At 41.5% G+C, this 22,222-nt stretch overlaps 18 non-coding genes across 18 annotated transcripts; all 18 read left to right on the plus strand.

Annotated features, from left to right (window-relative positions):
• The first annotated feature begins 200 nt into the window (after positions 1 to 200).
• trnae-cuc (transfer RNA glutamic acid (anticodon CUC)) lies at positions 201 to 272 on the plus strand. The gene has a single exon. It is a non-coding gene; the product is annotated as a tRNA-Glu (tRNA).
• A 1,114-nt stretch (positions 273 to 1,386) lies between these two features.
• trnae-uuc (transfer RNA glutamic acid (anticodon UUC)) lies at positions 1,387 to 1,458 on the plus strand. The gene has a single exon. It is a non-coding gene; the product is annotated as a tRNA-Glu (tRNA).
• Positions 1,459 to 2,108: 650 nt separating this feature from the next.
• On the plus strand, positions 2,109 to 2,180 carry trnae-uuc (transfer RNA glutamic acid (anticodon UUC)). The gene has a single exon. It is a non-coding gene; the product is annotated as a tRNA-Glu (tRNA).
• A 555-nt stretch (positions 2,181 to 2,735) lies between these two features.
• Positions 2,736 to 2,807, plus strand: trnae-cuc (transfer RNA glutamic acid (anticodon CUC)). The gene has a single exon. It is a non-coding gene; the product is annotated as a tRNA-Glu (tRNA).
• An 828-nt stretch (positions 2,808 to 3,635) lies between these two features.
• On the plus strand, positions 3,636 to 3,707 carry trnae-cuc (transfer RNA glutamic acid (anticodon CUC)). The gene has a single exon. It is a non-coding gene; the product is annotated as a tRNA-Glu (tRNA).
• Positions 3,708 to 4,368: 661 nt separating this feature from the next.
• On the plus strand, positions 4,369 to 4,440 carry trnae-uuc (transfer RNA glutamic acid (anticodon UUC)). The gene has a single exon. It is a non-coding gene; the product is annotated as a tRNA-Glu (tRNA).
• An 829-nt stretch (positions 4,441 to 5,269) lies between these two features.
• Positions 5,270 to 5,341, plus strand: trnae-cuc (transfer RNA glutamic acid (anticodon CUC)). Its single transcript has one exon. It is a non-coding gene; the product is annotated as a tRNA-Glu (tRNA).
• A 614-nt stretch (positions 5,342 to 5,955) lies between these two features.
• trnae-uuc (transfer RNA glutamic acid (anticodon UUC)) lies at positions 5,956 to 6,027 on the plus strand. Its single transcript has one exon. It is a non-coding gene; the product is annotated as a tRNA-Glu (tRNA).
• A 555-nt stretch (positions 6,028 to 6,582) lies between these two features.
• trnae-cuc (transfer RNA glutamic acid (anticodon CUC)) lies at positions 6,583 to 6,654 on the plus strand. The gene has a single exon. It is a non-coding gene; the product is annotated as a tRNA-Glu (tRNA).
• Positions 6,655 to 7,315: 661 nt separating this feature from the next.
• trnae-uuc (transfer RNA glutamic acid (anticodon UUC)) lies at positions 7,316 to 7,387 on the plus strand. The gene has a single exon. It is a non-coding gene; the product is annotated as a tRNA-Glu (tRNA).
• An 827-nt stretch (positions 7,388 to 8,214) lies between these two features.
• trnae-cuc (transfer RNA glutamic acid (anticodon CUC)) lies at positions 8,215 to 8,286 on the plus strand. Its single transcript has one exon. It is a non-coding gene; the product is annotated as a tRNA-Glu (tRNA).
• Positions 8,287 to 8,900: 614 nt separating this feature from the next.
• Positions 8,901 to 8,972, plus strand: trnae-uuc (transfer RNA glutamic acid (anticodon UUC)). The gene has a single exon. It is a non-coding gene; the product is annotated as a tRNA-Glu (tRNA).
• A 1,009-nt stretch (positions 8,973 to 9,981) lies between these two features.
• trnae-cuc (transfer RNA glutamic acid (anticodon CUC)) lies at positions 9,982 to 10,053 on the plus strand. Its single transcript has one exon. It is a non-coding gene; the product is annotated as a tRNA-Glu (tRNA).
• Positions 10,054 to 11,297: 1,244 nt separating this feature from the next.
• On the plus strand, positions 11,298 to 11,369 carry trnae-cuc (transfer RNA glutamic acid (anticodon CUC)). Its single transcript has one exon. It is a non-coding gene; the product is annotated as a tRNA-Glu (tRNA).
• A 790-nt stretch (positions 11,370 to 12,159) lies between these two features.
• Positions 12,160 to 12,231, plus strand: trnae-cuc (transfer RNA glutamic acid (anticodon CUC)). The gene has a single exon. It is a non-coding gene; the product is annotated as a tRNA-Glu (tRNA).
• A 788-nt stretch (positions 12,232 to 13,019) lies between these two features.
• trnae-cuc (transfer RNA glutamic acid (anticodon CUC)) lies at positions 13,020 to 13,091 on the plus strand. Its single transcript has one exon. It is a non-coding gene; the product is annotated as a tRNA-Glu (tRNA).
• Positions 13,092 to 13,705: 614 nt separating this feature from the next.
• On the plus strand, positions 13,706 to 13,777 carry trnae-uuc (transfer RNA glutamic acid (anticodon UUC)). The gene has a single exon. It is a non-coding gene; the product is annotated as a tRNA-Glu (tRNA).
• Positions 13,778 to 14,330: 553 nt separating this feature from the next.
• On the plus strand, positions 14,331 to 14,402 carry trnae-cuc (transfer RNA glutamic acid (anticodon CUC)). Its single transcript has one exon. It is a non-coding gene; the product is annotated as a tRNA-Glu (tRNA).
• The last annotated feature ends 7,820 nt before the right edge of the window (positions 14,403 to 22,222 follow it).

Raw genomic sequence — 22,222 nt, forward strand, 5'->3', positions numbered from 1 at the left:
CTTTTTTTTTTTTAGCTTCAGCTGATGCAGTGATGTGCACAAGTGTTGCAAACACAAATAAAAACAACAAAGCAAATGTCATTCAAATTTTGCTGGACGTTCCTCAAGTCTGAAGTACTTGACCAGAGTTGCTGAAAAATGGTTCATGTTTACAGGAAGACTTGATTCACTTGTGTGTCCACCAGCTGTCTTCCACTGGCTCCCTGATGGTCTAGTGGCTAGGATTCGGCGCTCTCACCGCCGCGGCCCGGGTTCGATTCCCGGTCAGGGAATGTGCTTTTAATGCAGTGATGGTGGTGTTGGCATCCATAAAACAAAATCAAAAACACTCCGCTGAAAAAAGGAAAATACTACTAAACCCGAGCTACGGTAAGTTGTGTGTCTTGTCAGACAAATTGATAACATCAGTGTTCTCCTACTTCACACCAATGGGGTCCCTAATGGTCTAGTGGCTAGGATTCAGCACCTTCACCGCTGCAGCCCTGGTTTGATTCCCATTTAGGGAATATGTATTTAATGCTGGGAAGTACCAATAGTACCAATCTCTGCCTTGGTCTGCTAGCTCTATACTGGTCCACATTGTCATCTGACCTATAGTCAGCCTGAAATGGAATATCTCTGTGTTCAAAAACAGTTGTGTTTACCTGAAAGTAAAGTTATGAGCCCAAAACAGAGAGCCAAGCTAAGCCCTACTTATTTGTGATTGGCTCAGAGTTTGGAGCTTACCTTGGGCTGTAGCTGAAGAAGTAATGTAGTCCATAAAACCCTATAGTGCTTACGCTCCGCTGAAAAAAGGAAAATACTACTAAACCCGTGCTACGTTAAGTTGTGTGTCTTGTCAGACAAATTGATAACTTCAGTGTTCTCCTACTTCACACCAATGGGGTCCCTAATGGTCTAGTGGCTAGGATTCAGCACTTTCACCGCTGCAGCCCTGGTTTGATTCCCATTTAGGGAATATGTATTTAATGCTGGGAAGTACCAATAGTACTAATCTCTGCCTTGGTCTGCTAGCTCTATATTGGTCCACATTGTCATCTGACCTATAGTCAGCCTGAAATGGAATATCTCTGTGTTCAAAAACAGTTGTGTTTACCTGAAAGTAAAGTTATGAGCCCAAAACAGAGAGCCAAGCTAAGCCCTAGTTATTTGTGAAACACTCAGAGTTTGGGGCTGTAGCTGAAGAAGTAATGTAGTCCAAAAAACCCTATAGTGCTTACACTCAAGCAGGATTTCAAACAAGTGGGAACAAATTTAACCTCATTGCTGGAAAAACACTTGCATGGGTTCACTTTACAGGCACATGTTTTCAGCCTTTTTTTTTTTTAGCTTCAGCTGATGCAGTGATGTGCACAAGTGTTGCAAACACAAATAAAAACAATGGGGTCCCTAATGGTCTAGTGGCTAGGATTCAGCGCTTTCACCGCTGCGGCCCGGGTTCGATTCCCGGTTAGGGAATATGTATTTAATGCTGGGAAGTACCAATAGTACCAATGTGCTTTTAATGCAGTGATGGTGGTGTTGGCATCCATAAAACAAAATCAAAAACACTCCGCTGAAAAAAGGAAAATACTACTAAACCCGAGCTACGGTAAGTTGTGTGTCTTGTCAGACAAATTGATAACTTCAGTGTTCTCCTACTTCACACCAATGGGGTCCCTAATGGACTAGTGGCTAGGATTCAGCACTTTCACCGCTGCAGCCCTGGTTTGATTCCCATTTAGGGAATATGTATTTAATGCTGGGAAGTACCAATAGTACTAATCTCTGCCTTGGTCTGCTAGCTCTATATTGGTCCACATTGTCATCTGACCTATAGTCAGCCTGAAATGGAATATCTCTGTGTTCAAAAACAGTTGTGTTTACCTGAAAGTAAAGTTATGAGCCCAAAACAGAGAGCCAAGCTAAGCCCTACTTATTTGTGATTGGCTCAGAGTTTGGAGCTTACCTTGGGCTGTAGCTGAAGAAGTAATGTAGTCCATAAAACCCTATAGTGCTTACGCTCCGCTGAAAAAAGGAAAATACTACTAAACCCGTGCTACGTTAAGTTGTGTGTCTTGTCAGACAAATTGATTACTTCAGTGTTGTCCTACTTCGCACCAATGGGGTCCCTAATGGTCTAGTGGCTAGGATTCAGCGCTTTCACCGCTGCGGCCCGGGTTCGATTCCCGGTTAGGGAATATGTATTTAATGCTGGGAAGTACCAATAGTACTAATCTCTGCCTTGGTCTGCTAGCTCTATATTGGTCCACATTGTCATCTGACCTATAGTCAGCCTGAAATGGAATATCTCTGTGTTCAAAAACAGTTGTGTTTACCTGAAAGTAAAGTTATGAGCCCAAAACAGAGAGCCAAGCTAAGCCCTAGTTATTTGTGAAACACTCAGAGTTTGGGGCTGTAGCTGAAGAAGTAATGTAGTCCAAAAAACCCTATAGTGCTTACACTCAAGCAGGATTTCAAACAAGTGGGAACAAATTTAACCTCATTGCTGGAAAAACACTTGCATGGGTTCACTTTACAGGCACATGTTTTCAGCCTTTTTTTTTTTAGCTTCAGCTGATGCAGTGATGTGCACAAGTGTTGCAAACACAAATAAAAACAACAAAGCAAATGTCATTCAAATTTTGCTGGACGTTCCTCAAGTCTGAAGTACTTGACCAGAGTTGCTGAAAAATGGTTCATGTTTACAGGAAGACTTGATTCACTGGTGTGTCCACCAGCTGTATTCCACTGGCTCCCTGATGGTCTAGTGGCTAGGATTCGGCGCTCTCACCGCCGCGGCCCGGGTTCGATTCCCGGTCAGGGAATGTGCTTTTAATGCAGTGATGGTGGTGTTGGCATCCATAAAACAAAATCAAAAACACTCCGCTGAAAAAAGGAAAATACTACTAAACCCGAGCTACGGTAAGTTGTGTGTCTTGTCAGACAAATTGATAACTTCAGTGTTCTCCTACTTCACACCAATGGGGTCCCTAATGGTCTAGTGGCTAGGATTCAGCACTTTCACCGCTGCAGCCCTGGTTTGATTCCCATTTAGGGAATATGTATTTAATGCTGGGAAGTACCAATAGTACTAATCTCTGCCTTGGTCTGCTAGCTCTATATTGGTCCACATTGTCATCTGACCTATAGTCAGCCTGAAATGGAATATCTCTGTGTTCAAAAACAGTTGTGTTTACCTGAAAGTAAAGTTATGAGCCCAAAACAGAGAGCCAAGCTAAGCCCTAGTTTAGGTGAGGCTGGCACAAATAACTAGCTAAGCCCTAGTTATTTGTGATACGCTCAGAGTTTGGGGCTGTAGCTGAAGAAGTAATGTAGTCCAAAAAACCCTATAGTGCTTACACTCAAGCAGGATTTCAAACAAGTGGGAACAAATTTAACCTCATTGCTGGAAAAACACTTGCATGGGTTCACTTTACAGGCACATGTTTTCAGCCTTTTTTTTTTTAGCTTCAGCTGATGCAGTGATGTGCACAAGTGTTGCAAACACAAATAAAAACAACAAAGCAAATGTCATTCAAATTTTGCTGGACGTTCCTCAAGTCTGAAGTACTTGACCAGAGTTGCTGAAAAATGGTTCATGTTTACAGGAAGACTTGATTCACCGGTGTGTCCACCAGCCATCTTCCACTGGCTCCCTGATTGTCTAGTGACTAGGATTCGGCGCTCTCACCGCCGCGGCCCGGGTTCGATTCCCGGTCAGGGAATGTGCTTTTAATGCAGTGATGGTGGTGTTGGCATCCATAAAACAAAATCAAAAACACTCCGCTGAAAAAAGGAAAATACTACTAAACCCGAGCTACGGTAAGTTGTGTGTCTTGTCAGACAAATTGATAACTTCAGTGTTCTCCTACTTCACACCAATGGGGTCCCTAATGGTCTAGTGGCTAGGATTCAGCACTTTCACCGCTGCAGCCCTGGTTTGATTCCCATTTAGGGAATATGTATTTAATGCTGGGAAGTACCAATAGTACTAATCTCTGCCTTGGTCTGCTAGCTCTATATTGGTCCACATTGTCATCTGACCTATAGTCAACCTGAAATGGAATATCTCTGTGTTCACAAACAGTTGTGTTTACCTGAAAGTAAAGTTATGAGCCCAAAACAGAGAGCCAAGCTAAGCCCTAGTTATTTGTGATACGCTCAGAGTTTGGGGTTGTAGCTGAAGAAGTAATGTAGTCCAAAAAACCCTATAGTGCTTACACTCAAGCAGGATTTCAAACAAGTGGGAACAAATTTAACCTCATTGCTGGAAAAACACTTGCATGGGTTCACTTTACAGGCACATGTTTTCAGCCTTTTTTTTTTTAGCTTCAGCTGATGCAGTGATGTGCACAAGTGTTGCAAACACAAATAAAAACAATGGGGTCCCTAATGGTCTAGTGGCTAGGATTCAGCGCTTTCACCGCTGCAGCCCGGGTTCAATTCCCGGTTAGGGAATATGTATTTAATGCTGGGAAGTACCAATAGTACCAATGTGCTTTTAATGCAGTGATGGTGGTGTTGGCATCCATAAAACAAAATCAAAAACACTCCGCTGAAAAAAGGAAAATACTACTAAACCCGAGCTACGGTAAGTTGTGTGTCTTGTCAGACAAATTGATAACTTCAGTGTTCTCCTACTTCACACCAATGGGGTCCCTAATGGTCTAGTGGCTAGGATTCAGCACTTTCACCGCTGCAGCCCTGGTTTGATTCCCATTTAGGGAATATCTATTTAATGCTGGGAAGTACCAATAGTACTAATCTCTGCCTTGGTCTGCTAGCTCTATATTGGTCCACATTGTCATCTGACCTATAGTCAGCCTGAAATGGAATATCTCTGTGTTCAAAAACAGTTGTGTTTACCTGAAAGTAAAGTTATGAGTCCAAAACAGAGAGCCAAGCTAAGCCCTAGTTATTTGTGAAACACTCAGAGTTTGGGGCTGTAGCTGAAGAAGTAATGTAGTCCAAAAAACCCTATAGTGCTTACACTCAAGCAGGATTTCAAACAAGTGGGAACAAATTTAACCTCATTGCTGGAAAAACACTTGCATGGGTTCACTTTACAGGCACATGTTTTCAGCCTTTTTTTTTTTTTTTAGCTTCAGCTGATGCAGTGATGTGCACAAGTGTTGCAAACACAAATAAAAACAACAAAGCAAATGTCATTCAAATTTTGCTGGACGTTCCTCAAGTCTGAAGTACTTGACCAGAGTTGCTGAAAAATGGTTCATGTTTACAGGAAGACTTGATTCACTGGTGTGTCCACCAGCTGTCTTCCACTGGCTCCCTGATGGTCTAGTGGCTAGGATTCGGCGCTCTCACCGCCGCAGCCCAGGTTCGATTCCCGGTCAGGGAATGTGCTTTTAATGCAGTGATGGTGGTGTTGGCATCCATAAAACAAAATCAAAAACACTCCGCTGAAAAAAGGAAAATACTACTAAACCCGAGCTACGGTAAGTTGTGTGTCTTGTCAGACAAATTGATAACATCAGTGTTCTCCTACTTCACACCAATGGGGTCCCTAATGGTCTAGTGGCTAGGATTCAGCACCTTCACCGCTGCAGCCCTGGTTTGATTCCCATTTAGGGAATATGTATTTAATGCTGGGAAGTACCAATAGTACCAATCTCTGCCTTGGTCTGCTAGCTCTATACTGGTCCACATTGTCATCTGACCTATAGTCAGCCTGAAATGGAATATCTCTGTGTTCAAAAACAGTTGTGTTTACCTGAAAGTAAAGTTATGAGCCCAAAACAGAGAGCCAAGCTAAGCCCTAGTTATTTGTGATTGGCTCAGAGTTTGGAGCTTATCTTGGGCTGTAGCTGAAGAAGTAATGTAGTCCATAAAACCCTATAGTGCTTACGCTCCGCTGAAAAAAGGAAAATACTACTAAACCCGTGCTACGTTAAGTTGTGTGTCTTGTCAGACAAATTGATAACTTCAGTGTTGTCCTACTTCACACCAATGGGGTCCCTAATGGTCTAGTGGCTAGGATTCAGCGCTTTCACCGCTGCGGCCTGGGTTCGATTCCCGGTTAGGGAATATGTATTTAATGCTGTGAAGTACCAATAGTACCAATGTCTGCCTTGGTCTGCTAGCTCTATACTGGTCCACATTGTCATCTGACCTATAGTCAACCTGAAATGGAATATCTCTGTGTTCAAAAACAGTTGTGTTTACCTGAAAGTAAAGTTATGAGCCCAAAACAGAGAGCCAAGCTAAGCCCTAGTTATTTGTGATACGCTCAGAGTTTGGGGCTGTAGCTGAAGAAGTAATGTAGTCCAAAAAACCCTATAGTGCTTACACTCAAGCAGGATTTCAAACAAGTGGGAACAAATTTAACCTCATTGCTGGAAAAACACTTGCATGGGTTCACTTTACAGGCACATGTTTTCAGCCTTTTTTTTTTTAGCTTCAGCTGATGCAGTGATGTGCACAAGTGTTGCAAACACAAATAAAAACAACAAAGCAAATGTCATTCAAATTTTGCTGGACGTTCCTCAAGTCTGAAGTACTTGACCAGAGTTGCTGAAAAATGGTTCATGTTTACAGGAAGACTTGATTCACCGGTGTGTCCACCAGCCATCTTCCACTGGCTCCCTGATTGTCTAGTGACTAGGATTCGGCGCTCTCACCGCCGCGGCCCGGGTTCGATTCCCGGTCAGGGAATGTGCTTTTAATGCAGTGATGGTGGTGTTGGCATCCATAAAACAAAATCAAAAACACTCCGCTGAAAAAAGGAAAATACTACTAAACCCGAGCTACGGTAAGTTGTGTGTCTTGTCAGACAAATTGATAACTTCAGTGTTCTCCTACTTCACACCAATGGGGTCCCTAATGGTCTAGTGGCTAGGATTCAGCACTTTCACCGCTGCAGCCCTGGTTTGATTCCCATTTAGGGAATATGTATTTAATGCTGGGAAGTACCAATAGTACTAATCTCTGCCTTGGTCTGCTAGCTCTATACTGGTCCACATTGTCATCTGACCTATAGTCAACCTGAAATGGAATATCTCTGTGTTCACAAACAGTTGTGTTTACCTGAAAGTAAAGTTATGAGCCCAAAACAGAGAGCCAAGCTAAGCCCTAGTTATTTGTGATACGCTCAGAGTTTGGGGTTGTAGCTGAAGAAGTAATGTAGTCCAAAAAACCCTATAGTGCTTACACTCAAGCAGGATTTCAAACAAGTGGGAACAAATTTAACCTCATTGCTGGAAAAACACTTGCATGGGTTCACTTTACAGGCACATGTTTTCAGCCTTTTTTTTTTTAGCTTCAGCTGATGCAGTGATGTGCACAAGTGTTGCAAACACAAATAAAAACAATGGCGTCCCTAATGGTCTAGTGGCTAGGATTCAGCGCTTTCACCGCTGCGGCCCGGGTTCGATTCCCGGTTAGGGAATATGTATTTAATGCTGGGAAGTACCAATAGTACCAATGTGCTTTTAATGCAGTGATGGTGGTGTTGGCATCCATAAAACAAAATCAAAAACACTCCGCTGAAAAAAGGAAAATACTACTAAACCCGAGCTACGGTAAGTTGTGTGTCTTGTCAGACAAATTGATAACTTCAGTGTTCTCCTACTTCACACCAATGGGGTCCCTAATGGTCTAGTGGCTAGGATTCAGCACTTTCACCGCTGCAGCCCTGGTTTGATTCCCATTTAGGGAATATCTATTTAATGCTGGGAAGTACCAATAGTACTAATCTCTGCCTTGGTCTGCTAGCTCTATATTGGTCCACATTGTCATCTGACCTATAGTCAGCCTGAAATGGAATATCTCTGTGTTCAAAAACAGTTGTGTTTACCTGAAAGTAAAGTTATGAGTCCAAAACAGAGAGCCAAGCTAAGCCCTAGTTATTTGTGAAACACTCAGAGTTTGGGGCTGTAGCTGAAGAAGTAATGTAGTCCAAAAAACCCTATAGTGCTTACACTCAAGCAGGATTTCAAACAAGTGGGAACAAATTTAACCTCATTGCTGGAAAAACACTTGCATGGGTTCACTTTACAGGCACATGTTTTCAGCCTTTTTTTTTTTTTAGCTTCAGCTGATGCAGTGATGTGCACAAGTGTTGCAAACACAAATAAAAACAACAAAGCAAATGTCATTCAAATTTTGCTGGACGTTCCTCAAGTCTGAAGTACTTGACCAGAGTTGCTGAAAAATGGTTCATGTTTACAGGAAGACTTGATTCACTGGTGTGTCCACCAGCTATCTTCCACTGGCTCCCTGATGGTCTAGTGGCTAGGATTCGGCGCTCTCAGCGCTGCGGCCCGGGTTCGATTCCCGGTCAGGGAATGTGCTTTTAATGCAGTGATGGTGGTGTTGGCATCCATAAAACAAAATCAAAAACACTCCGCTGAAAAAAGGAAAATACTACAAAACCCGAGCTACGGTAAGTTGTGTGTCTTGTCAGACAAATTGATAACATCAGTGTTCTCCTACTTCACACCAATGGGGTCCCTAATGGTCTAGTGGCTAGGATTCAGCACCTTCACCGCTGCAGCCCTGGTTTGATTCCCATTTAGGGAATATGTATTTAATGCTGGGAAGTACCAATAGTACCAATCTCTGCCTTGGTCTGCTAGCTCTATACTGGTCCACATTGTCATCTGACCTATAGTCAGCCTGAAATGGAATATCTCTGTGTTCAAAAACAGTTGTGTTTACCTGAAAGTAAAGTTATGAGTCCAAAACAGAGAGCCAAGCTAAGCCCTACTTATTTGTGATTGGCTCAGAGTTTGGAGCTTACCTTGGGCTGTAGCTGAAGAAGTAATGTAGTCCATAAAACCCTATAGTGCTTACGCTCCGCTGAAAAAAGGAAAATACTACTAAACCCGTGCTACGTTAAGTTGTGTGTCTTGTCAGACAAATTGATAACTTCAGTGTTGTCCTACTTCACACCAATGGGGTCCCTAATGGTCTAGTGGCTAGGATTCAGCGCTTTCACTGCTGCGGCCCGGGTTCGATTCCCGGTTAGGGAATATGTATTTAATGCTGGGAAGTACAAATAGTACCAATCTCTGCCTTGGTCTGCTAGCTCTATACTGGTCCACATTGTCATCTGACCTGTAGTCAGCCTGAAATGGAATATCTCTGTGTTCAAAAACAGTTGTGTTTACCTGAAAGTAAAGTTATGAGTCCAAAACAGAGAGCCAAGCTAAGCCCTACTTATTTGTGATTGGCTCAGAGTTTGGAGCTTACCTTGGGCTGTAGCTGAAGAAGTAATGTAGTCCATAAAACCCTATAGTGCTTACGCTCCGCTGAAAAAAGGAAAATACTACTAAACCCGTGCTACGTTAAGTTGTGTGTCTTGTCAGACAAATTGATAACTTCAGTGTTGTCCTACTTCACACCAATGTGGTCCCTAATGGTCTAGTGGCTAGGATTCAGCGCTTTCACAGCTGCAGCCCGGGTTCGATTCCCGGTTAGGGAATATGTATTTAATGCTGGGAAGTACCAATAGTACTAATCTCTGCCTTGGTCTGCTAGCTCTATATTGGTCCACATTGTCATCTGACCTATAGTCAGCCTGAAATGGAATATCTCTGTGTTCAAAAACAGTTGTGTTTACCTGAAAGTAAAGTTATGAGTCCAAAACAGAGAGCCAAGCTAAGCCCTAGTTATTTGTGAAACACTCAGAGTTTGGGGCTGTAGCTGAAGAAGTAATGTAGTCCAAAAAACCCTATAGTGCTTACACTCAAGCAGGATTTCAAACAAGTGGGAACAAATTTAACCTCATTGCTGGAAAAACACTTGCATGGGTTCACTTTACAGGCACATGTTTTCAGCCTTTTTTTTTTTTTAGCTTCAGCTGATGCAGTGATGTGCACAAGTGTTGCAAACACAAATAAAAACAACAAAGCAAATGTCATTCAAATTTTGCTGGACGTTCCTCAAGTCTGAAGTACTTGACCAAAGTTGCTGAAAAATGGTTCATGTTTACAGGAAGACTTGATTCACTGGTGTGTCCACCAGCTGTCTTCCACTGGCTCCCTGATGGTCTAGTGGCTAGGATTCGGCGCTCTCACCGCCGCGGCCTGGGTTCGATTCCCGGTCAGGGAATGTGCTTTTAATGCAGTGATGGTGGTGTTGGCATCCATAAAACAAAATCAAAAACACTCCGCTGAAAAAAGGAAAATACTACTAAACCCGAGCTACGGTAAGTTGTGTGTCTTGTCAGACAAATTGATAACATCAGTGTTCTCCTACTTCACACCAATGGGGTCCCTAATGGTCTAGTGGCTAGGATTCAGCACCTTCACCGCTGCAGCCCTGGTTTGATTCCCATTTAGGGAATATGTATTTAATGCTGGGAAGTACCAATAGTACCAATCTCTGCCTTGGTCTGCTAGCTCTATACTGGTCCACATTGTCATCTGACCTGTAGTCAGCCTGAAATGGAATATCTCTGTGTTCAAAAACAGTTGTGTTTACCTGAAAGTAAAGTTATGAGTCCAAAACAGAGAGCCAAGCTAAGCCCTAGTTATTAGTGATACGCTCAGAGTTTGGAGCTTACCTTGGGCTGTAGCTGAAGAAGTAATGTAGTCCATAAAACCCTATAGTGCTTACGCTCCGCTGAAAAAAGGAAAATACTACTAAACCCGTGCTACGGTAAGTTGTGTGTCTTGTCAGACAAATTGATAACTTCAGTGTTGTCCTACTTCACACCAATGGGGTCCCTAATGGTCTAGTGGCTAGGATTCAGAGCTTTCACCGCTGCGGCCCAGGTTCGATTCCCGGTTAGGGAATATGTATTTAATGCTGGGAAGTACCAATAGTACCAATCTCTGCCTTGGTCTGCTAGCTCTATACTGGTCCACATTGTCATCTGACCTTTTGTCAGCCTGAAATGGAATATCTCTGTGTTCAAAAACAGTTGTGTTTACCTGAAAGTAAAGTTATGAGCCCAAAACAGAGAGCCAAGCTAAGCCCTAGTTATTTGTGATACGCTCAGAGTTTGGGGCTGTAGCTGAAGAAGTAATGTAGTCCAAAAAACCCTATAGTGCTTACACTCAAGCAGGATTTCAAACAAGTGGGAACAAATTTAACCTCATTGCTGGAAAAACACTTGCATGGGTTCACTTTACAGGCACATGTTTTCAGCCTTTTTTTTTTTTTTAGCTTCAGCTGATGCAGTGATGTGCACAAGTGTTGCAAACACAAATAAAAACAACAAAGCAAATGTCATTCAAATTTTGCTGGACGTTCCTCAAGTCTGAAGTACTTGACCAGAGTTGCTGAAAAATGGTTCATGTTTACAGGAAGACTTGATTCACTGGTGTGTCCACCAGCCATCTTCCACTGGCTCCCTGATTGTCTAGTGGCTAGGATTCGGCGCTCTCACCGCCGCGGCCCGGGTTCGATTCCCGGTCAGGGAATGTGCTTTTAATGCAGTGATGGTGGTGTTGGCATCCATAAAACAAAATCAAAAACACTCCGCTGAAAAAAGGAAAATACTACTAAACCCGAGCTACGGTAAGTTGTGTGTCTTGTCAGACAAATTGATAACTTCAGTGTTCTCCTACTTCACACCAATGGGGTCCCTAATGGTCTAGTGGCTAGGATTCAGCACCTTCACCGCTGCAGCCCTGGTTTGATTCCCATTTAGGGAATATGTATTTAATGCTGGGAAGTACCAATAGTACTAATCTCTGCCTTGGTCTGCTAGCTCTATATTGGTCCACATTGTCATCTGACCTATAGTCAGCCTGAAATGGAATATCTCTGTGTTCAAAAACAGTTGTGTTTACCTGAAAGTAAAGTTATGAGTCCAAAACAGAGAGCCAAGCTAAGCCCTAGTTATTTGTGAAACACTCAGAGTTTGGGGCTGTAGCTGAAGAAGTAATGTAGTCCAAAAAACCCTATAGTGCTTACACTCAAGCAGGATTTCAAACAAGTGGGAACAAATTTAACCTCATTGCTGGAAAAACACTTGCATGGGTTCACTTTACAGGCACATGTTTTCAGCCTTTTTTTTTTTTAGCTTCAGCTGATGCAGTGATGTGCACAAGTGTTGCAAACACAAATAAAAACAACAAAGCAAATGTCATTCAAATTTTGCTGGACGTTCCTCAAGTCTGAAGTACTTGACCAGAGTTGCTGAAAAATGGTTCATGTTTACAGGAAGACTTGATTCACTGGTGTGTCCACCAGCTGTCTTCCACTGGCTCCCTGATGGTCTAGTGGCTAGGATTCGGCGCTCTCACCGCCGCGGCCCGGGTTCGATTCCCGGTCAGGGAATGTGCTTTTAATGCAGTGATGGTGGTGTTGGCATCCATAAAACAAAATCAAAAACACTCCGCTGAAAAAAGGAAAATACTACTAAACCCGAGCTACGGTAAGTTGTGTGTCTTGTCAGACAAATTGATAACATCAGTGTTCTCCTACTTCACACCAATGGGGCCCCTAATGGTCTAGTGGCTAGGATTCAGCACCTTCACCGCTGCAGCCCTGGTTTGATTCCCATTTAGGGAATATGTATTTAATGCTGGGAAGTACCAATAGTACCAATCTCTGCCTTGGTCTGCTAGCTCTATACTGGTCCACATTGTCATCTGACCTATAGTCAGCCTGAAATGGAATATCTCTGTGTTCAAAAACAGATGTGTTTACCTGAAAGTAAAGTTATGAGCCCAAAACAGAGAGCCAAGCTAAGCCCTAGTTATTTGTGATACGCTCAGAGTTTGGGGCTGTAGCTGAAGAAGTAATGTAGTCCAAAAAACCCTATAGTGCTTACACTCAAGCAGGATTTCAAACAAGTGGGAACAAATTTAACCTCATTGCTGGAAAAACACTTGCATGGGTTCACTTTACAGGCACATGTTTTCAGCCTTTTTTTTTTAGCTTCAGCTGATGCAGTGATGTGCACAAGTGTTGCAAACACAAATAAAAACAACAAAGCAAATGTCATTCAAATTTTGCTGGACGTTCCTCAAGTCTGAAGTACTTGACCAGAGTTGCTGAAAAATGGTTCATGTTTACAGGAAGACTTGATTCACTGGTGTGTCCACCAGCCATCTTCCACTGGCTCCCTGATGGTCTAGTGGCTAGGATTCGGCGCTCTCACCGCCGCGGCCCGGGTTCGATTCCCGGTCAGGGAATGTGCTTTTAATGCAGTGATGGTGGTGTTGGCATCCATAAAACAAAATCAAAAACACTCCGCTGAAAAAAGGAAAATACTACTAAACCCGAGCTACGGTAAGTTGTGTGTCTTGTCAGACAAATTGATAACATCAGTGTTCTCCTACTTCACACCAATGGGGTCCCTAATGGTCTAGTGGCTAGGATTCAGCACCTTCACCGCTGCAGCCCTGGTTTGATTCCCATTTAGGGAATATGTATTTAATGCTGGGAAGTACCAATAGTACCAATCTCTGCCTTGGTCTGCTAGCTCTATACTGGTCCACATTGTCATCTGACCTGTAGTCAGCCTGAAATGGAATATCTCTGTGTTCAAAAACAGTTGTGTTTACCTGAAAGTAAAGTTATGAGTCCAAAACAGAGAGCCAAGCTAAGCCCTACTTATTTGTGATTGGCTCAGAGTTTGGAGCTTACCTTGGGCTGTAGCTGAAGAAGTAATGTAGTCCATAAAACCCTATAGTGCTTACGCTCCGCTGAAAAAAGGAAAATACTACTAAACCCGTGCTACGTTAAGTTGTGTGTCTTGTCAGACAAATTGATAACTTCAGTGTTGTCCTACTTCACACCAATGGGGTCCCTAATGGTCTAGTGGCTAGGATTCAGAGCTTTCACCGCTGCAGCCCGGGTTCGATTCCCGGTTAGGGAATATGTATTTAATGCTGGGAAGTACCAATAGTACCAATCTCTGCCTTGGTCTGCTAGCTCTATACTGGTCCACATTGTCATCTGACCTATAGTCAACCTGAAATGGAATATCTCTGTGTTCAAAAACAGTTGTGTTTACCTGAAAGTAAAGTTATGAGCCCAAAACAGAGAGCCAAGCTAAGCCCTAGTTATTTGTGATACGCTCAGAGTTTGGGGCTGTAGCTGAAGAAGTAATGTAGTCCAAAAAACGCTATAGTGCTTACACTCAAGCAGGATTTCAAACAAGTGGGAACAAATTTAACCTCATTGCTGGAAAAACACTTGCATGGGTTCACTTTACAGGCACATGTTTTCAGCCTTTTTTTTTAGCTTCAGCTGATGTAGTGATGTGCACAAGTGTTGCAAACACAAATAAAAACAACAAAGCAAATGTCATTCAAATTTTGCTGGACGTTCCTCAAGTCTGAAGTACTTGACCAGAGTTGCTGAAAAATGGTTCATGTTTACAGGAAGACTTGATTCACTGGTGTGTCCACCAGCTGTCTTCCACTGGCTCCCTGATGGTCTAGTGGCTAGGATTCGGCGCTCTCACCGCCGCGGCCTGGGTTCGATTCCCGGTCAGGGAATGTGCTTTTAATGCAGTGATGGTGGTGTTGGCATCCGTAAAACAAAATCAAAAACACTCCGCTGAAAAAAGGAAAATACTACTAAACCCAAGCTACGGTAAGTTGTGTGTCTTGTCAGACAAATTGATAACTTCAGTGTTGTCCTACTTCACACCAATGGGGTCCCTAATGGTGTAGTGGCTAAGATTTGGCACTCTCACCACCGTGGCCCGGGTTTGATTCCCGGTTAGGAAATTTGTATTTATTATTTATTTGGCTATCCCAAGAACTTGCACCAATATGAGTCTTAACAAACATTGACAGCCGTCTTCCTTTCACATATACATTTGTATTCCCACAGCTACAGATTGGGGATGATGGACACAGAATAAAATAATTACAGGAAGTGATGTTTCCTACAGTAAGTGCAATATTTTCAGCAGAAAAAAAAAAACAATCAACCTGAGCCCCATGAGATTAGAGGATTCTTAGAGCATCCTTAAGCCTTTGGGGTCCCTATGATTTCTCACCACATGCTATCAAACATCATAAGTACACCTAAACCGTAAGCAACATTTTCACAAGAGTTATGCACTTGCGAGGACCATCTTAATTGCATGTCTTTAATTACCATGTAACCCAATTAGTTTCCCTTGTGCAATCCAAGTGAGGTGTACTCTACAAAATGACTTCAGAACTCTCAGATCATTAGCATATACTTAACAGTCATGCATCATCTGCAGTAGAAAGGAGGAATAATCAGAGGAAAGGACAATGATGTGTTAACTAAGGTAGTCCAAATGTGCTTTAAGGTTGGTAAATAAGGATTGAGATTAGATGAGATGAGATGATGAGATTCAACTTTATTGTCATTACACATATACAAGTATAGAGTAACGAAATGAGGTTTGGCATCTCACCAGAAGTGCAAATAAGCAGAAAGTGCAAAAGTCTGTGCTATGTACAGTAATTGAGTGCAAGAGTCTGTGCTATGTACAGTAATTCTGTGCTATGTACAGTAATTGCAAAATTTACAGATGTAGACAAAAAAAAGTGAATTATGAGGTATATCTGGATGGCTGGATTAATGGGATGCAATAAATATAAATAAATGCTATAAATAAGTAATGTTACAAAATAAGTGTGTTTTTAGGATTATAATATACAGATTAAGATGCAGTGAGCATGCTATACTAATAATATACAGATTAAGATGCAGTGAGCATGCTATACTAATAATATACAGATTAAGATGCAGTGAGCATGCTATACTAATAATATACAGATTAAGATGCAGTGAGCATGCTAAACTAGTTTACAGCATATGAACATACTATAATACAATAATACAGATGGATGAGAGATGTGTGTGTGTGACCAGGAGGAGTGGTGGGGCGATGATGGGTGTGAGGTGATATGTAGGGGAAAGGGGGGTCAGCAGGGTGCAGAGAGAGAGAGGGAGAGAGAGAGAGAGACAGAGTTCAGAGTTCGGGGGGTAGAGTTCAGTAGAGAAACAGCTCTGGGGAAAAAGCTGTTCCTCAGTCTGCTGGTTCTGGTCCGGAGGCTTCTGAAGCGCCTGCCGGAGGGCAGGAGGGTAAACAGTCTGTGGGCAGGGTGGGAGGAGTCTTTAAGGATGCCATGAGCTCGCCGCAGACAGCGGATTAATTATATTAATTAAGAGGATATATTGTTATTTCATGATTAAAACAACTTTTTTCAGAGCGGTAGCATTCCACTCCAAAATTTAGCAGCATAAGTGAAAATACAATATACTGTATTGCCTCCCTATTATCAAGATTGAGATAGAAAAGGAATAACATGGCCATACAAATACCCAGATTTCAATTTTTATTGCTTAATTATACTTTATTATTCCCTGAGAGAAAATTTAGTTTTACACTCTGTCACAGACATTTGCTTCTTATACACATACAGTAAGCGTGTAATACACACATGCACATCCAGGGCCTATGGACATGCATTCTGCCCTACAAAGGCAAAAGACCTTAACTTGCCAGAGTATAGAACTGAGAAAAATGACTTTAAAGTCTTTTTGTTTTTCCAGCCAAATGAGTTCCAGGCAGAATATTGGAAATGTGGCAATTCTTTTTCTTTTTAATCAGGTTATTAATGTACATGAAAATATTGAACTCAAACTTGACCTTTGACCCTTATTTGGAAGTTAAGGTATTGCTGCCTGTACAATAATAAAGGGTCGTGCCAAAGCAAAAGGCGGTAACTTCCATTTGATATCTCCTTTGGTTGCTGATCACTATACAAAATCAGTATATAATAATAATGATAACATATACAGGAAATCTAGTGATCATGGCACAATTAAGATTAATAAAATATAGATATAACTATAATTTAATGTAAATGAGAACTAATTAATGCGTATTTGAAGGTCACAAAGGACCTATTTTATAACCCCATTGTTGTATTGAATTGAAAGAAAAGACAATTTCTCTTCATAATCCTTAAGTAGCAGTTTGCAACTGGTTTTGTAATGCCAAGGTAACTATGCCTATCAGTAAATGTTTTCAGATAAAACATACAGCGCATTAAAGTTTTTGTTGATGATGTTGTGTGTAAGTTTTCTAATAGTTAATAAAAGTCACACAAGAATAAATTCACTTAGACAGAAAGTAAAATGTAAATATTTTAATGCAAAATCATCTATAATCTAAAATAACAACTCTCAAACAGTATTAGTAATGCTTATCTTATCCTAAAATCTAATTAATCTAAAGAGAGCTTTTAAAAAAGTAGGAAACAGATTACCTAGGGAACTATGGAATTTCATATTATAGCTATGAAAGGTTTTGAAATTACAGAAATGAACATAACAAACTTACAAAGAGATATTTCCCACAATTCTTCATAACAGATATTAGTTAAATCTAACTCCCATTACAAATTCAGAAAACCAAGTACATATTAAATTAAACATGCATGCTGACAAAACCAGAAAAAAAGGAACATGTACAAATTAAGTTCAATGTGTTTATCCTTCTTTTTTTCTTTCTTTTACTACTATTCATCCATGTTGCTCACTGGCAGGGAGCTCCAGAATAGTCTTCTGGTGGGTGGCATGAGGGGACACAGCTTCACTCTCCTTGGCCTCCTCTATGCCCTTGTCTTGTGGCCTTAAGGTGGTGGGTATCTTGAGAAAGAATTTAATTTTTTTATTTATTTTTTTTCTGTGGAGTTTCCCACCACAGAGACGAAGTTTTCGAAATCGTAGACCACACCTCCTGGTCTGCTCTTCATCTCCTGCTCCACGCCATGATGGAAACTGTCTGCACTCATAAATGTGTGACCTGGCTCGAAGAACTTAAGAGTTATGTCTTCAGTCGAGATGGTGTTGGAATTTACCAAGGAAACAAGCGAGGAAAAAAGGCACCAGTTTTTATTCTGCGCAGTATAATTGTCTACCCAGTAAACAATGTGTTTGATGTCATGCTCCTTCTCCAATGCCACCGCATAAGCTGATGTCATCTCCGCTCCGACCTGCAACTCCCTCATGCCAGACAACAGAGATGGTCTTCTTTTTGTTTGTCTTTTTTCCAACAGACGCAAAGGTTTCGTGATATGCCACAATCCATCTTGTGAACACGGCTGACTTGACACCAGGCATTCGTGGGAGCATGACCTTCTGCAAGTCGACACTTCTGGTTGATGTATCTTCTGGCCAGTCCCATCTGACCTGTAGTGTAGCCGGCTCTCTGCTGCTGAATCTATGTGTTTTTGCCACCTCTCACACTGTGGGCAGTTGGCTGCAGCCTCCCCCTCGTGGTCAGCCTTCACATGCTGTTCCTGCAGCAGACAACACTCATACTCCTCTTCTCCAAGCTTAGTAAAGCCAATGTTCTTAGACTTTACAGCCTTTCGATATGTTTCATAGGAGCAGTTGTTGCCTTTTTCAATGTAATCAGAATACATAAGCTTGATGCTAATGTAGCTCGGGAGGTAGAGGCGGCAAGGGGCGTGCTCCCTTCGGTAGTGGCTTACAGTTGGGTGGAAGCCCTCAATGTGAGCATTCACTCGCCCCAGGTCGAGTTTGTTTGCCGGTGAATGTCTCCCTCTCTTATCTTTTGGTGGAGCAAGCTGTGATGTAATTTGATTTCCCATCACTGATTGGACCAGGCTGTCATTGGACGGTTGGTATCCTAAAGTTGACAAGAAATAATTTTTGCATACCTGCTGTGGGACATGGCCTTCATCTTTGAGCCTGTAGATAAAAGACCTGCCCCGCCGACTTGGTCTTCCATCACCACAGACTTTTGCTGTTGGTACCTGGCTTACACTGTGAAACATGATTGATCGTTTCGCTGTGTATGGCAAGTCCCAATATTTGACCCAGATCTCTCTTCGCCTTTCCTCTGAAAATTTCTTCTGCACTATTGGTGGCTTGTGATTGGTCTCAGGGCATGGAGCAATACTGGGCTCTGGTGCAGTAGTTGGAGTAAAGGGCGGCTCTGGTGCAGTCAGTGGTGGAAGGGAGAGGTCTTCTGGGGATGGTGCAAGGCTGGGGTCTGGTGTGACTGGAGGAAGAGTGGGGTCTGGTGTGACTGGACGAAGAGTGGGATCTAGTGTGACTGGAGGGAGGGTGGGGTCTGGTGCCATGTCTTGTGCAACAGAGGGCTCTGGTGTAATAGGTGCAGCAAGGGTAGTTTCTAGGGCAGTCAGTGGAAGGGTGAGCTCTAGGGCAAGGGTGGAGTCAGGTGTGCTGGTGATGAGTAGATAATCTGTTCCGTAAAACAGATAATCATCAGAAAAACTGGAATCATTATTGTCCAGAATTGTTCACTCTGTCTGCTCTATTTCTTCTGCAGGGGGCATTTTGCAAGGAATTTCACAAGAACCTGAAATTAATAAAGCAAATAATAATTACAGACGTGCATAAGAAATTTATATTATATTGGCATACATTACGTGACATATAGGTGTATGACTGTCACCATCAATGTTATTTTGTGAATACATATTAAATAATGCAGTGTAGGCTAATACAGTAAATAGCAATTCCCATGAATTAACATGCACCTCCTTTTCTTAATGTAACTGATATGTGACTTTCAATTCATGTGAACATTTTTCGATTATGGCTCAGTTCTTTTATTATTATGATTCATCCTAATTGATTGTAAATCATTATTAAAAAATAATGATTTTTTAATCAAATCTTACTAAAATTTCATATAGTTATATTGACACAATAATGGAATTTATTTTTCTTTGATTATAAGATTGATACCATTCAATTATGATTAATCATCATGATAATAAATAAAACACTGAGCCTTACTCTAAAATGTGGACATTAATTGAAAGTCACAAAACAGTATGTTAATAAAATTAAGTGTGCAGTTTCTACATGATAAACATGCAACACCTCTTGTGTTTTATGGACATTTGTTGTCCCTATTATTGTAGCCAGTGAGTGTATGTTTTATATAGGCTACCTCGTGTTTTTTACACAAATATATGACCAATATTTAATTCATCAATTTCAATCTGGGCATCATTCATCAAATACTTGGGCAGAGGCCTAATAGCCACTGTTTAATAATTGTACAATATTATTCTAGGCTACCAAAACTGCTCCGGCTGCATCCTGTTATTGAAAGATTGGATTGGCCTACAGAAAACATGTTGAGATTTTGTGAATGAATGGAGTAACGTCATTGGATTTGTTGTTTTTCTCGACACCGCAGACATCATACATCAAACTAGTTTTACATGTGGGAGGAGGATAAAGTTTTGCAACCAATTTATTGAGTGCAATGTTTACCAACGCAATGAACAGTAGAGGATTCAAGACTCCTGGTCGGTATTGAATTGAATAAATACCAGCGCAAGTTAGGATACTCGAGAACGACTGGATTATGGATTTAACGTGGATGCCGGCGTGTAATTTAATGCTCAAAACTCGTGTTGTGGATTTAGTTTCTCAGAGGACGTCGTTTGCAATGGATTTTGTCAGGTTACAAGAAAAGGTAGGATATCTATTTAATTGCCAATTGTTACTGCTGACATCACGTGTTATTCGGTGACTTAGGTGTGTCGAGGTGCGTTGTTTCCTTGGATGTCAGTGTCGGGCTGTGTGTGTCACAGGCTGGCACTGGCTTGTCTGCATGATAAGATAAAAGGCATTCATTGCGTGTTTGTTATGATTGATTGATTGATTGATTGATGATGAATGAGGTTACTTTTTTCCTAACAATTCATCTAGTTATTGTTTATTTGAAATGGTTTGTTGGCATTCTGATTGCATATGGGAGCAGTTTTGTTCAGGCTAGTTGTTGATCTTTAGCTAGCTTACGCTAGCTAGCTGGCCATTCAACAAGTAAATTGTCGACCTATCTAATGTCATAAAAATCAAATTTATGCTATAATTGTTCTTACTTCTTATGTTCTACACTTTATTGAAGCTGCTGTGTGTGACAGAAGTGCTTGATGACAGATAAACAAGAGTAGGGCAGCATTCATGACATGTCAGATTGAAGCTGCTATACAGGGATCACACAAGAGCTGTTTGGTGCCTTGCTCAAGGGCAGTACTCTGGAATTGACCTCTCCAGCCACCAGACCAACTTCCAGGCTTTGGTCTATACTGGGACTCGAACCGGTGACCCTCCTGTTCCCAACACAAGTCCCTACAGACTGAGCATCTGCCGTCTTAAAACATCAAAACAAGCATCTTCAAGTTACTTTCAAGTCACTTTCCTTTTCTGTCAAAGTTCCCCAAGAAATGGATCTTCAAGATTATCTAACTGCCATGACATGTCTTATTATTTCCCACTGAAAGCCACAGCCCTCACTTAGGGGACGTGTCTTGTCGTCTCTTTACTCATTAGCGGTAAGTAATAAATGCTCAGTATAAACTCTGTCATCGGAGTTTATACTGTGCTTTGAGTGTGGGCTAGTGCACTCAAGGAGTAGAGAACGAGCAGGGAGACAGGGAGGCGTGATTGGTTTATCAGATTGGTACCTCGTGACAGACATTGGTTGAAGTTTTTACAGGCTTACAACTGATACAGATGAAAGATTTACTTAGTTCCTTTTTCAGAGTTATTAATTTCTGTCAGGCCCTAAAGGCAATTTCAAACAAAATCTTAAAAAGTGTATCTGGAGAAAATTACCAACCCTGCCTTTAAAGGCAAAAAGTTCCACATTTCAAAGTTTATTGTGATTTTTAAAGTGAACATTGTGTGCAGATGTGCAAACTCGTTCATGGTTTGTGCATATTTGTGCACATAATTTTGGGGGGTTCTGCTTACAATGATAACCCTGGTCTGATCAGGAGACATTAATACATCACATACTTTGGATGGAGCAGCTCTTGTATGTCAAATGTGTTTGAGTTTATAAGACCTATCATGACGTCTAGATGACCAGGGGTCAGAGCCCTGAACACAGTTCTGAACTGAAATGTATTTTAAATGGTTAAAATGAATTTAATGAATCACAACAAGGGGCGCCGGACTGGTATGGGTTTTTTTTTTTTTTGGTTTTACGGTATGCCTATCTCTCCTGCTTCTTTCTCTGTTATAGTTGTTAGTGCTACTATTTTTCATATTATTATAAAGTTGCTGTCAATGGTTTTATAAGTCACATTTAAATGAAGCTGTACTTTTTCTATTATCACATTTCTATTATATTTATAGTTTTAAATGTTGTTGTTGCTGCTGTGCACTCTCTCTCTCTGAACCCATTGTGCAAACTGCAGGTCTTTTTGAGGTAATTTACACGTCACAATCTGTGGACTAATCTGATCTGGTCCGTTCAGGTGTTTGGCCCTCATTGTCTGGTAATATTAGGGCTTAACTGATCCAG

The sequence above is a fragment of the Labrus bergylta genome, chromosome 6 (genome assembly GCF_963930695.1).
Source record: "Labrus bergylta chromosome 6, fLabBer1.1, whole genome shotgun sequence".
Classification (NCBI taxonomy): domain Eukaryota; kingdom Metazoa; phylum Chordata; class Actinopteri; order Labriformes; family Labridae; genus Labrus; species Labrus bergylta.